Here is a 10,456-nt window from a genome sequence, read left to right as displayed (position 1 = left end):
GACCTCATATTTATGATATAATATATCTAAGCTCACCCCCATTAAACCTTCTATTTCAGACTTCCGTGGTGGTGCAGTGGTTAAGAATCCGGCTGCCAATGCAGGGGACACAGGTTCGAGCCCTGGTCTGGGAAGATCCCACATGCCGCAGAGCAACTAAGCCCGTGTGCCACAACTACTGAGCCTGCGCTCTAGAGCCCGCGAGCCACAACTACTGAGCCCGCGAGCCATGACTACTCAAGCCCACGTGCCTAGAGCCCGTGCTCCGCAACGAGAAGCCACTGCAGTGAGAAGCCCGCACACCACAATGAAGACTTGCCCCGGCTCGCTGCAACTAGAGGAAGCCCGCATGCAGCAACTTAGACCCAACACAACCAAAAATAAATACATAAGTTTATTTAAAAGAAAAAAAAAGGCTTTTATTTCTTTGAAACAATTGTAGCGTTGATTTTCAAGGATAGGCTGGTACCCTGGTAGGTTGTTGTGTCAGAAGAAGGTAAGTCTAGGATAACAGAGAATATGGCAATTGCCTTCAGACATGAAAATGGCTACCAATGAGGGAAGAGCACTGGAGTTTTTCTGTGTAGCCCCAAGAGGTAGAACCAGGTCAAGGTGTTTAGTTCAGTAACAGGAAGAACTTTCTCATGGTCAAAACTGGCAACAGATGGAATGGCTTAAGCTATTGTTGTTATTTTAGGTCTTGAGACAAGTGAAAAATGAGAATAGTGGATGAGGTCAGCTGGGTCCTCTTTTTGGCAAAAATGAAGTCTCCATTAGCTGTGAAATAAAAAGACACTACCCATTCCTAAAAAGTTTACAGATATTCCTATTACACATCCATTAATTGAAGATGATGAATTCTGAGTGCTTAAGAATGTCACGAAATCATTATAACGATGTAGATGTTTGAGGAAAGGGCTTGTGAGTTCTCAAAGGAAGTTTCATCCTCATTTATTCTGTTTGGATCTTCTGAGGTGACAGGTGAGAGGGGATCCTTCATGCCAATGAAGAGGGCTATGAGCTGAGAAAAGTTGGAGGACTGTTGGACTCTGCTGTAGCTTACTTGGGCAATCAGCCCCCTATTCTGAGTGACCAATGAAAAGAATGAGAAAGGATTGCTCTGTCCTGGTATCTGAAGTGTTAACCCTGGGACGTGTGCCCAAACAAGTGAACAGCAGTGAGTAGACAGACATCTGAGATACTGAGTGAGTCATGGCTGAAATCGTCCATTTTGATGTTCCTGTGTATTGCTGAATATGAACTTTATCTTTCCATAGTCTGGAATTCTGGCAGTCCTATTTGAAAGGCAATATTTCACAACAAGCATTAATACTTGTGCATTTGAATTCCATATTCTAAGCTGCCTTTCACCCTGTGCACTTGGCCAGTAGCCACAGCTTCCCCATTGGTCAGTGATGGTCAGGGGTTGTAGAGAAACACTGGAGCACCTCACCACCTCCTCAATGGCGCTCCTGCCTGCTCTGGGTCAGCTGGGATATCCGCTCAACCACTCTGATGCCCACAGCCAGGAGTACAGGGAGTGAGCATCCCACGGGGAAACCCTTGACCAGCAGGGACAGAAGCTGGTGTTCTCTCCTTCCCTTTTCCCAGCACCCCACTCCTATTCCTTAGGATCATTTCCCAAACTGTGCAGCTGGCATGCAAGCCCAGGTCCCAGGTTCTGCGTTGGGGAGTAAACTTGGCTAAAACAGACACCGATTTGTTTTACTTTGCGCAAGTTCCTTTCTCTCCCTGGGCTTCTCTTTCCTCTTCCTTGAAATGAGAGAATCAGGCTTGTTCATTCCTTCCAAAACTAAGAGTCTATAAAAAAGAGGAAAATTGTCAAGAGTTCCAGGAAATCCCATCTTCCTCATTAATTCCTTTATCAACATTCAAGTGATTTAACTCCAGTTCAGATAAGGCTTCCACACTTTTAAACACTTCCATTCCCCGTTGTGAGGGTGTGGCCATTCTGCTTTAGAGTTTCTGTTATCCCCCTGGCCCTTCAGACCTTATCCTGAAGTAGCAAGAAAAAAAGCTATCAGGGAATGTAGTAATACAAATTGTCACAGGTCCACCTCCCTTACTATTTTCCTACCATTCACAATGACTGCCTCACCAGGGAAACTTGGAATGGGGTTTGGTCTCTGTAAATAACAGTGGCATTGTTGAGCCCAGTGGTCATGAAGGGCAGGGACAGAAATGACATGCTGTCAGCAAACACTGGTTTCAGTCACATGACGCAATAAAGGAATAGAGAAAGTCAAGCAGCTCTCCACTCGGAAACTTCACCTTGAGAGTCCAGACCTGGAAAAACTGGACTGAATACATTTTAGGAAATAGCAGATTCCCATTCAGCTACAAACTTTAAGGCAGTTTAAGATTGAGACAAAATATTTAGTGCTAATAAAGCATTTTGATGCTTATTTATTGGTTGTTCCTGGTTTGAATAGCAGAAGTCAGGAGAAAGGTGGATTGTGGCCGGAGGTTGGATGTTTTGCACTCAGATGGTAGGGGACAGTCTCATAGTGACAAGATGCTGGGAAAAGCTACCAGCTTCTAGGGAGTGAGTGTCTAGGGCTGGTAACTTCCTGCACTAAGGCATCTTTGCAGGAGTTTGTAGGGGGTAGGGTGATAAAGCTGCCACCAAGTGGAGGTTTCAGTGAGGTTCTTTGTCCAGATTTCTAAATCCAGCCACTTCCCTTAGTCCAGGCCACCATCAGCTCTCTGGTGAATGACCTTCCCATTGGTCTTTGTGCCCCTCCCCCTCTATTCTTTCTGCATGTAACAGCCAGTGTGTTCTTTAAAACATAAGTCACATGATGTCTCCCCCAACTTAAATATCTTATTTATTTATTGACTTGTTTGTTTTCTCTCCTTGCCCAGTAGAATGTGTGCTCTAGGAGAGCAGGGGCGTCTGTGTTTTTTTGACCACTGTATCCTCAGCAGTATGGCTGTCCTTGGGACTTATTAGGTGCTCAATAAATATGGGTTGAATTGTTGACTTCCAAATGTCCTCAAGAATCATCAGTTGTGTTCAGAGGGAACCAAAGTCCTCCAAAAAGAGAGCACTCCCCATGCCCAGAGGGATGCAGCAGAAGGAACTCAAAAGATGAAAATCTGGCTGATGTTGGACATGAGGAGGTGTTCTTGGCCTCAGCAATTCCTTCTGAAGAAGGTTCTTGTGCAGTGAGAAGCTTTGAAAACAAGAGGCTAAGCCTTTAGTTCATGCCTGATACTACTCAACACGTAATGTATCCTATCACCAGGGACTGGGAACAAAACATGTACCAGCAGGCTGCTCTGAGGCCGACCACCTGGCAGGCAGTGTGCTGCAAAGCACACCCTGAAGATGCACAGGGTCCTCCCCCTCCCATTCCCAGATACTCCCCATGCAGCACCAGGGGTCTTAGGAAGAAAATGACAGTCAGCTGGACATTGAGTTGGTCCCCAGAGGGAAGTGACCACTTGACGGGCCCCACCACCTTTTCTTGGGGCAGCAGAGCTGGCCTTGGGGTCAGCTGTGAACCAGAATTTGTAGCAGTGAGAGCTGGGTAGCCCAGCTTTTAATTTGGATCAATGAGAAGGTTGGAGTGATTGATGTTGAGGAAGTGGAGCTGGAAGAGTGGGGCAGACACCCAGGTGTGCTGGTCCTTTCATCTTCACATCAAATGCTACCTGGTGAGTTACAGGGCACAGGCTGGGGGTGGAAAGAGTGAGGGGTAGGCAGCTGCTGCTCAAAAGCAGAGATGGGACCATGTGGCTGAAGACGGATCCTGGCTTCCGGTCAGACAGCTGGCTCTAAGTAACAGGCTGCAATTTCCTGGGAGGGGTAGACAGGTAAGAATCTCCGAGTAGATGAAAGAGCTGGGGGCTGATGATGTACACAATGGAATTATGATAAATTGTTATTCATTCATGTATTCATTTGTTAATTTAACAAGGATCTACAGCCTTGATAAGCAAAGTAGGGGCCATGGCCCAGCAGTGTCAGCATTATCTGGGGAGCTTGTCAGAAATGCTGAGTCTCAGGCCCCACCACAATCCTCTGAACCAGAATCTGCCTTTTTTTTTTTTTTTTTTCTTTTTGCGGTATGCGGGCCTCTCACTGTTGTGGCCTCTCCCGTTGCGGAGCACAGGCTCCGGATGCGCAGGCCCAGCGGCCATGGCTCACGGGCCCAGCCGCTCCGCGGCATATGGGATCCTCCCAGACCGGGGCACGAACCCGTATCCCCTGCATCGGCAGGCGGACTCTCAACCACTGCGCCACCAGGGAGGCCCCAGAATCTGCCTTTTGATAAAACTGTCAGGGAATTCTTAGCCACTGCCAAGCCAGAAGGCCTGATCTACAGGATAACTGTAACGGCCCACTACTGGGTAGGGCCCTGCAGGGAGGCTGAGGGGGTGCATCTGGCAAACATCATGCCCCCCACCCCCTGCACTGTGCAGGGCTTGGAGGAGGGGGCCTAGGTGCTCCCCCTGCAGGCGTTACTTCTGAGAAGACACACCTGGCTTATTCCTTTCCGAAGTTCATGTAACATCTGCCCACTTCAACAAAATAGGAACACAAATGACAATAGCACGCAGCAGTGACGAAGAACAAAGGAGGCGTGAGTTCCCTTTCTTTTTTTTTTTTTTTTTTTTTGCGGTACGCGGACCTCTCACTGTTGTGGCCTCTCCCGTTGCGGAGCACAGGCTCCGGACGCGCAGGCTCAGCGGCCATGGCTCACGGGCCCAGCCGCTCCGCGGCATGTGGGATCTTCCCGGACCGGGGCACGAACCCGCGTCCCCTGCATCGGCAGGCGGACTCTCAACCACTGCACCACCAGGGAAGCCCCGTGAGTTCCCTTTCTTGATGGGTTTGAAATAAAGCCCTTCTCTTGCATCCTCTCCCCACCCCCAATGAAATTCCCAGTGTCCTCCCACCAAAGAAAAGTTGCTCTTTCTGAATGAATGAATCCGTCCCAAATCACACCTCTGTGTGAATTTAAATCAGTGACCATTTGCATTTCGACACTCTTGATGATGCGAGAGCCAACAAACAGGTGGGAGAGGCATCTGGGGACAGAGAATTTACACCATTCAGGTGAGTTAAGTCATCTTAGAATGAAGGTCCTGAAATTGACCCTCCCAACATAGAAATCTGAAAAAAGCACTTTCCAATTTATAAAAGTACTTCTTTCCTCAGGCACCTATTTTGTAGGTGAAGAAGCTAAAGTTCAGAGAGGTTGTGACTTGTCCAAAGTTGCATAACTAGCGTAAGTGTTAAAACCGAGATTTTAACCTAGCTCTTCAACTAGAAAATGTGTGTTCTTTATATACTGTTAGGCTGTTTCTACAGTAGGAGAATTCTGGGTTATCCAAGAAATCCCAAGTCCCTCATCTTTTTCAATTTTCCATTAATTCATGCAAAAAGAAATTTATTGAGTACCTTCTTCATGCTTAGAGCTGAGGAAGGAGGGCAGCTACAAAGATAACACATCTATCTGTCCATCTATCCATCCATCCATCCATCCACTGGTCTATACATCCAATTGCTGCCTTCAACCTCAAGAAACTGACAGAACAATAAAGGAGAAAAGCCACACTGAGATAACTATATGATGCCCATGCCCCTGTGATAGGAACTGAACTTGCTTCACCACCAATTTCTTGGCCCCATATAACCGATGTCCTCCCAGAGTGACAAATGCTAAATCTAGAGTGCACTCTCTCTCCGGGCTCTTTATTGCCAGCTACTGAACCAAGTGTGCTAACCACATTTCACCGTGTCAGTAGACACCTGGAATTAAGCCACTTTACCACAGTCCAGAAAAATATCCACTCCTGCATTTTTCGAGCTTAGATATGCATTGACAGCTGAGATCTGCTGAGCAGCAGTGGCACTACGGGAGCAAGGCTGTCCCCCTCCCACTCTGTCTCTTCTCACCACCCCTTCTCCATTCAGGGAAGCTCCAATGTTTTTCTTCCTCTTTTAGGGTGAGTCATTCACCCATCTCCTAACACAAGGTTGTACAATGAAATGTATCATAGTCCTCAGGAGAAAAAGGACTTTCTCTTTGCCAGGAGGACTTTAGAGTTGTGATATTTGACCTTTAAATAAACTCTTTTGTTGACATACAGCATACAGGCAGAGAGTGGACACATTAGAAGCCTACTGTTGGACAAGTTTTCACAAAGTGAACACAGGTGAATAACCAGCATCCAGACCAAGAAACAGAAGAAAAGCAGCATCCCAGAACCTCCATCTAAGACAGCTGGTAACTGAATGAGCAGATTCTTTTCTTCCTATTACAAACATGAGAGGAACATGGAAAGGGCCATGAAGGAGGAATAGTATCCTACCAGAAAATGGAGGAGGCTTTAGTCTGGCAGGAGGAGCAAAGGAGGCTTCAGAACAGAGCCCTGCAAGATGAGTGGTGTTTGGTCCAACAGGGAAGGGGATCGTGCACCTGGGTGGCTGGGATGGCTTTAGCTTCCGAAAGGATGTGAAGGGTTTCAGCAGCCGGCAGGGAGCCCAGTCTGGTCTGTGATTGGAGATGGGGGAGGGTGAGAAGAGAACACTGGAGAACCTAAGGCTGGGACAGCCTTGGGAAGGATCTGGCAGTTGCAGGACTTTAGGCGTATCTATTAGACTCAGCGTTCCAACTACACGCACACACAATCAGATTTGTTTAGGCAAAAAAATAAAAAGCAACGTATTGCCTCAGGCTCTGCTTGATCTAGAGTTCAAAGGATGACAAAGAATAGATTTTCCCCCCTTCTGTTATTTTATCTCTGTCCTTGGAGTTGTCACCTTTTAATTTGGGTTCTCCCAAAGCAGACCCCAACGCAGGGATGTGAATGTCATTTGGGAAATGCAGGAAGCACAAGTGGGGATGTGGGGAAGTGACACAGAGAAGGGAAGACAGCCAGAAAAAGGGGCGGCATCAAGCCAGCTCTCACTGTGGGTGCCTGGAGCTGGATCCCACTGAGAAGCTCTGGAAACCATGTCGAACACACACTTCAGTGCTACCCTGCTCGAGGGGCAAGGCAACAACTCCACCAGCCTTCGGTGGAGGGCTGCTCATGGGGAGTGTTAATTCCCTGGCACTCAGGGAATGCAGACTTCTGAGATTTTTGAGAAAGCCCATAGGCAGAGATGCAGTGGTGAGTGGCTGGTGCCCCTGAAGGGGTAAGGGGGCCCCAACAGCATCAGCCATTCTTAGCGGGACCTGTCTTCACCCTCACAAATGGCAACCAGCATTTCTTGGGGCTGGAAGGGAGAGATTTTTCTCCCCCAATACATGAGCAAAAGACCCGATTCTAGCTTTCACTTTGTCCAAATTGGGTCACTGGAATTAATCTGAGGTCAGGGGGAGGTGATATCATAGAAAAGAACTGCCATGCCATTAGTTGACTCAGCAGAGGAAGGAGAAGTTAGTTCCTACTGCAAGATGAGGCATCTGATGGGGATGTGATGGGGTGTCCTGGAGGCACCTGGTATGTGGAATGGAAGCCTGAGAAAGGGCTTGGGCTGAAAGTGTTGACGCAGGTGCCTGTCTTCATTTGGGTCTCCCCAGAACAGACTCCAAGACAAAAACCTGGGTGCAGGTGGCTTATGTGGGAGGGGAGAGTGATACAGGGAAGGAAAAGAGGACAATTCAGGGGGTGTTAATGGCATGTCACCTCTGTGGGCAAGTGAGACTCAATCCTGCTGGGACCTCTGGGAACCAGTGTAGAACATAGCTCAGAATTTCTCAACAAGGCAGAGGAAACTGAAGTTTCTCTTCACTAGCTCCCACCCCTCCTTGGCTGAGAGATTTTCTGGGGTGTTTTTTACTCCTCAGTCCTTCCTGCCTGATCTGAATGTGGACTCAGCACGTGCCTATGGACAGAGGATGCCCTCGGGCCGAGAGGCACAGGAAGCCATCAGCAAGTGGACATTAGCTGGCTGCAGGAATCCTCCAGGGTGCACGGAGGGGATGTGGCTGGGACACCATCATCATCTACTGCAGGGCCCTCCTGTTCTCTTGTTACTGTGGCAGAGCTTGCCCCTAACCCAACTCACACCTTTTTCAGTCTTTGAACTCTTCACTCTCTGTTCCCAGGTAGCCCCAGAGTCCCTGTCTCCTCTTACCCCACTATCTGTACCTCCATTGGCCCTCGATGTCAATGTTCTAGATGGAAAAGGTAGTCCTTTAATAAATTCCCACATTAAAAGGAAACAAGGAATAAAAGCTTGCAGAGGGGAGTGTCAAGTGTTAATCCAAAATTGTCCCTGGGAATGGAAATGGCCGTTATGTGGGCAGAAATTAAGTCACCTGCCCTGTATCTATTAGCTTAATTGAATCAGTGCTTCTCAAGTGGCCTGGAGGGTAGTTTAGAATTTCTGGGGAGTGTGAACCAGGCACACGGCCCCCTCTGAATCTGATGGGCCTCCCTGCAGAGGGGTGGAGGTGGGGACATGGCCTCCTCTCTGCCTTTCTGGTGAGGAATCCCTGTGTGGAATCTGGGATGTTACTGATGTGCGAGCCTTGGAATGCAGACGATGTGGCGGCACAGGGAAGGCTGAGAACCGCTGGTTTGAAATATAATCCTGCATCCCCACGTGCAGTAGAGTGGGAGGAACTTGTGGGGAGAAGACATGGGTTTGAATTCAAAACTGACTAGGCCCTGAGCTTCTCTGCATCCCAGTTTCATCATCTGTAAAATGGGAATCATAATGCATGGGGGAACTGAGGGAATTTATAGAGTTTCTGGCACAGCATTTGTACTGCACACTTATTTATCATTGTTCATTTTGCAATCAACCCTCTGAGTGATCTTTAATGCAGAGCCCCTACCCAGTGTGGTTATGGAATAGCAGTCTCCTAGGCCCCTCCCTTCCAACCCTTATTACTGACCCTCCTGCTGAGCTCCTGGTGGGTGTCTGCCTCAGAGTTCAAGCTCCCTCCACTGTTGCCAAAGGGGTCCTCGAAGCGAGGGGTCAGGGATGTTCCCCTTCATCTCATGATCACAGCTGTTATAGAGCACCTCTCTTTGTCTTGCAGGCTTGGAGAGCAGGGGCACTCTGGAGGCGGGCTCAGATGTCCCAAGGGCTACCGCAGAGTGCAGATAAGGTCTGCTTGCAAGTCTTGCAACAAAGGGTGGTATTAACAGGAAAGGCTTTGCTAGGGCAGGAAATAGAGGGTGAGCGTCCTCCCTGGCAGGGACAAGGAAGGGAGAACCATGACCAGATCACCTCCTCAGAGCCCCCTTCCTGACCTACCCCCTACTCCTCCTCCCAATGTGAATTTGAAGATGTTCCCTCCCTCCCGCTTTGAGCCCCACAGGGCACACTCTCACCAAACAGCTGTCTGTCTTGTCTCATCTATTAGGTGCATTTGTCTGCATGACTATTTCTCCTTTTCTCATATGCCTGCAATTAGTCCCGAAGTCATTGCCCTCAAACATTCAACATGGTATTTTTTTTTAAACGACAGTAAACAAAAAATAGCGCGTGCGCACACTCACACATACACAAAATAGAACATTCAAGGAAATTTCACTTGCATTCCTAAAAAGACGCTGACGGCTGTGGCTGTGGATTCTCTGAGAAGCCTGGGTAAGTTAACAATGTATCCTAAACCCAAATGCAAACACAAATGCCCTTAGGGTGAAAAGCCACTTGCTGCCATTTGGAGGAGAGGAAGTGGGTGGAAATTCCCAGGAATTCCCTGGGTGAATCCTGCAGAGGCATTGCCTCCAGAAGACTGACCCCGAATATAGCAGGTGCAGCTGGCCCAGGGCAGGAAAAGCATTCCTGGGCTGTTCTTTACCCTCAGCCAGCAGGGGCTCTGCCTCATAGTGTGCTCTCTTTTCTGCCTCCTGGATCAGTGTGACATGCTCCAAGCCTTTTTCCTACCCTTAAAGCCCCAGGGGGCAAAATGAAGAGGAAATTGCTGCCCCCCCTCTTCCCCTACTTGCTTCACCCAATGACAGCCAAGGACACATTTTTGGCTCTTCTTCTGTGACTGCTCCATGCACTTACTGAATACACTAGGAAGCCAAGCAGAAAGCTCCTGCAATGAGAGCCTGCCCAGTTCAAGTCCCCCCAGGGCAGGACCTCCGAGAATGCCTCACACACAAGAGCTCAGTCGAGGAGCTGGAGATGATGCAAACTAAGCCCAGCTAGTATATTCCACTGGCCACTTCTAATGCACAACCCTAGGCACAATTCTTTCTGGAATAAGGTGGGAAATAGATGAAGAAATAATTACACAATGTTAGTTACATAGTCATATATTTAGCCTTTACATATGGACTGTATTTTCAGAATAGTTTGCAAGTATTCTACATTCAGGGACTCACTGTGTGTGGTGTATACTCATATTTGAATCTTACTCATATTTGAATCTTTCTGTAATAGGATTTGCTGAAAAGTAGCGAAAAGATTGGACCATTCAATAAAGGTGTTGGAAAGAAACAATATTAT

Source organism: Mesoplodon bidens (genome assembly GCF_964165515.1).
Source record: "Mesoplodon bidens genome assembly, chromosome: 10".
Lineage (NCBI taxonomy): Eukaryota > Metazoa > Chordata > Mammalia > Artiodactyla > Ziphiidae > Mesoplodon > Mesoplodon bidens.
Note: the sequence above shows the minus strand (reverse complement) of the source record.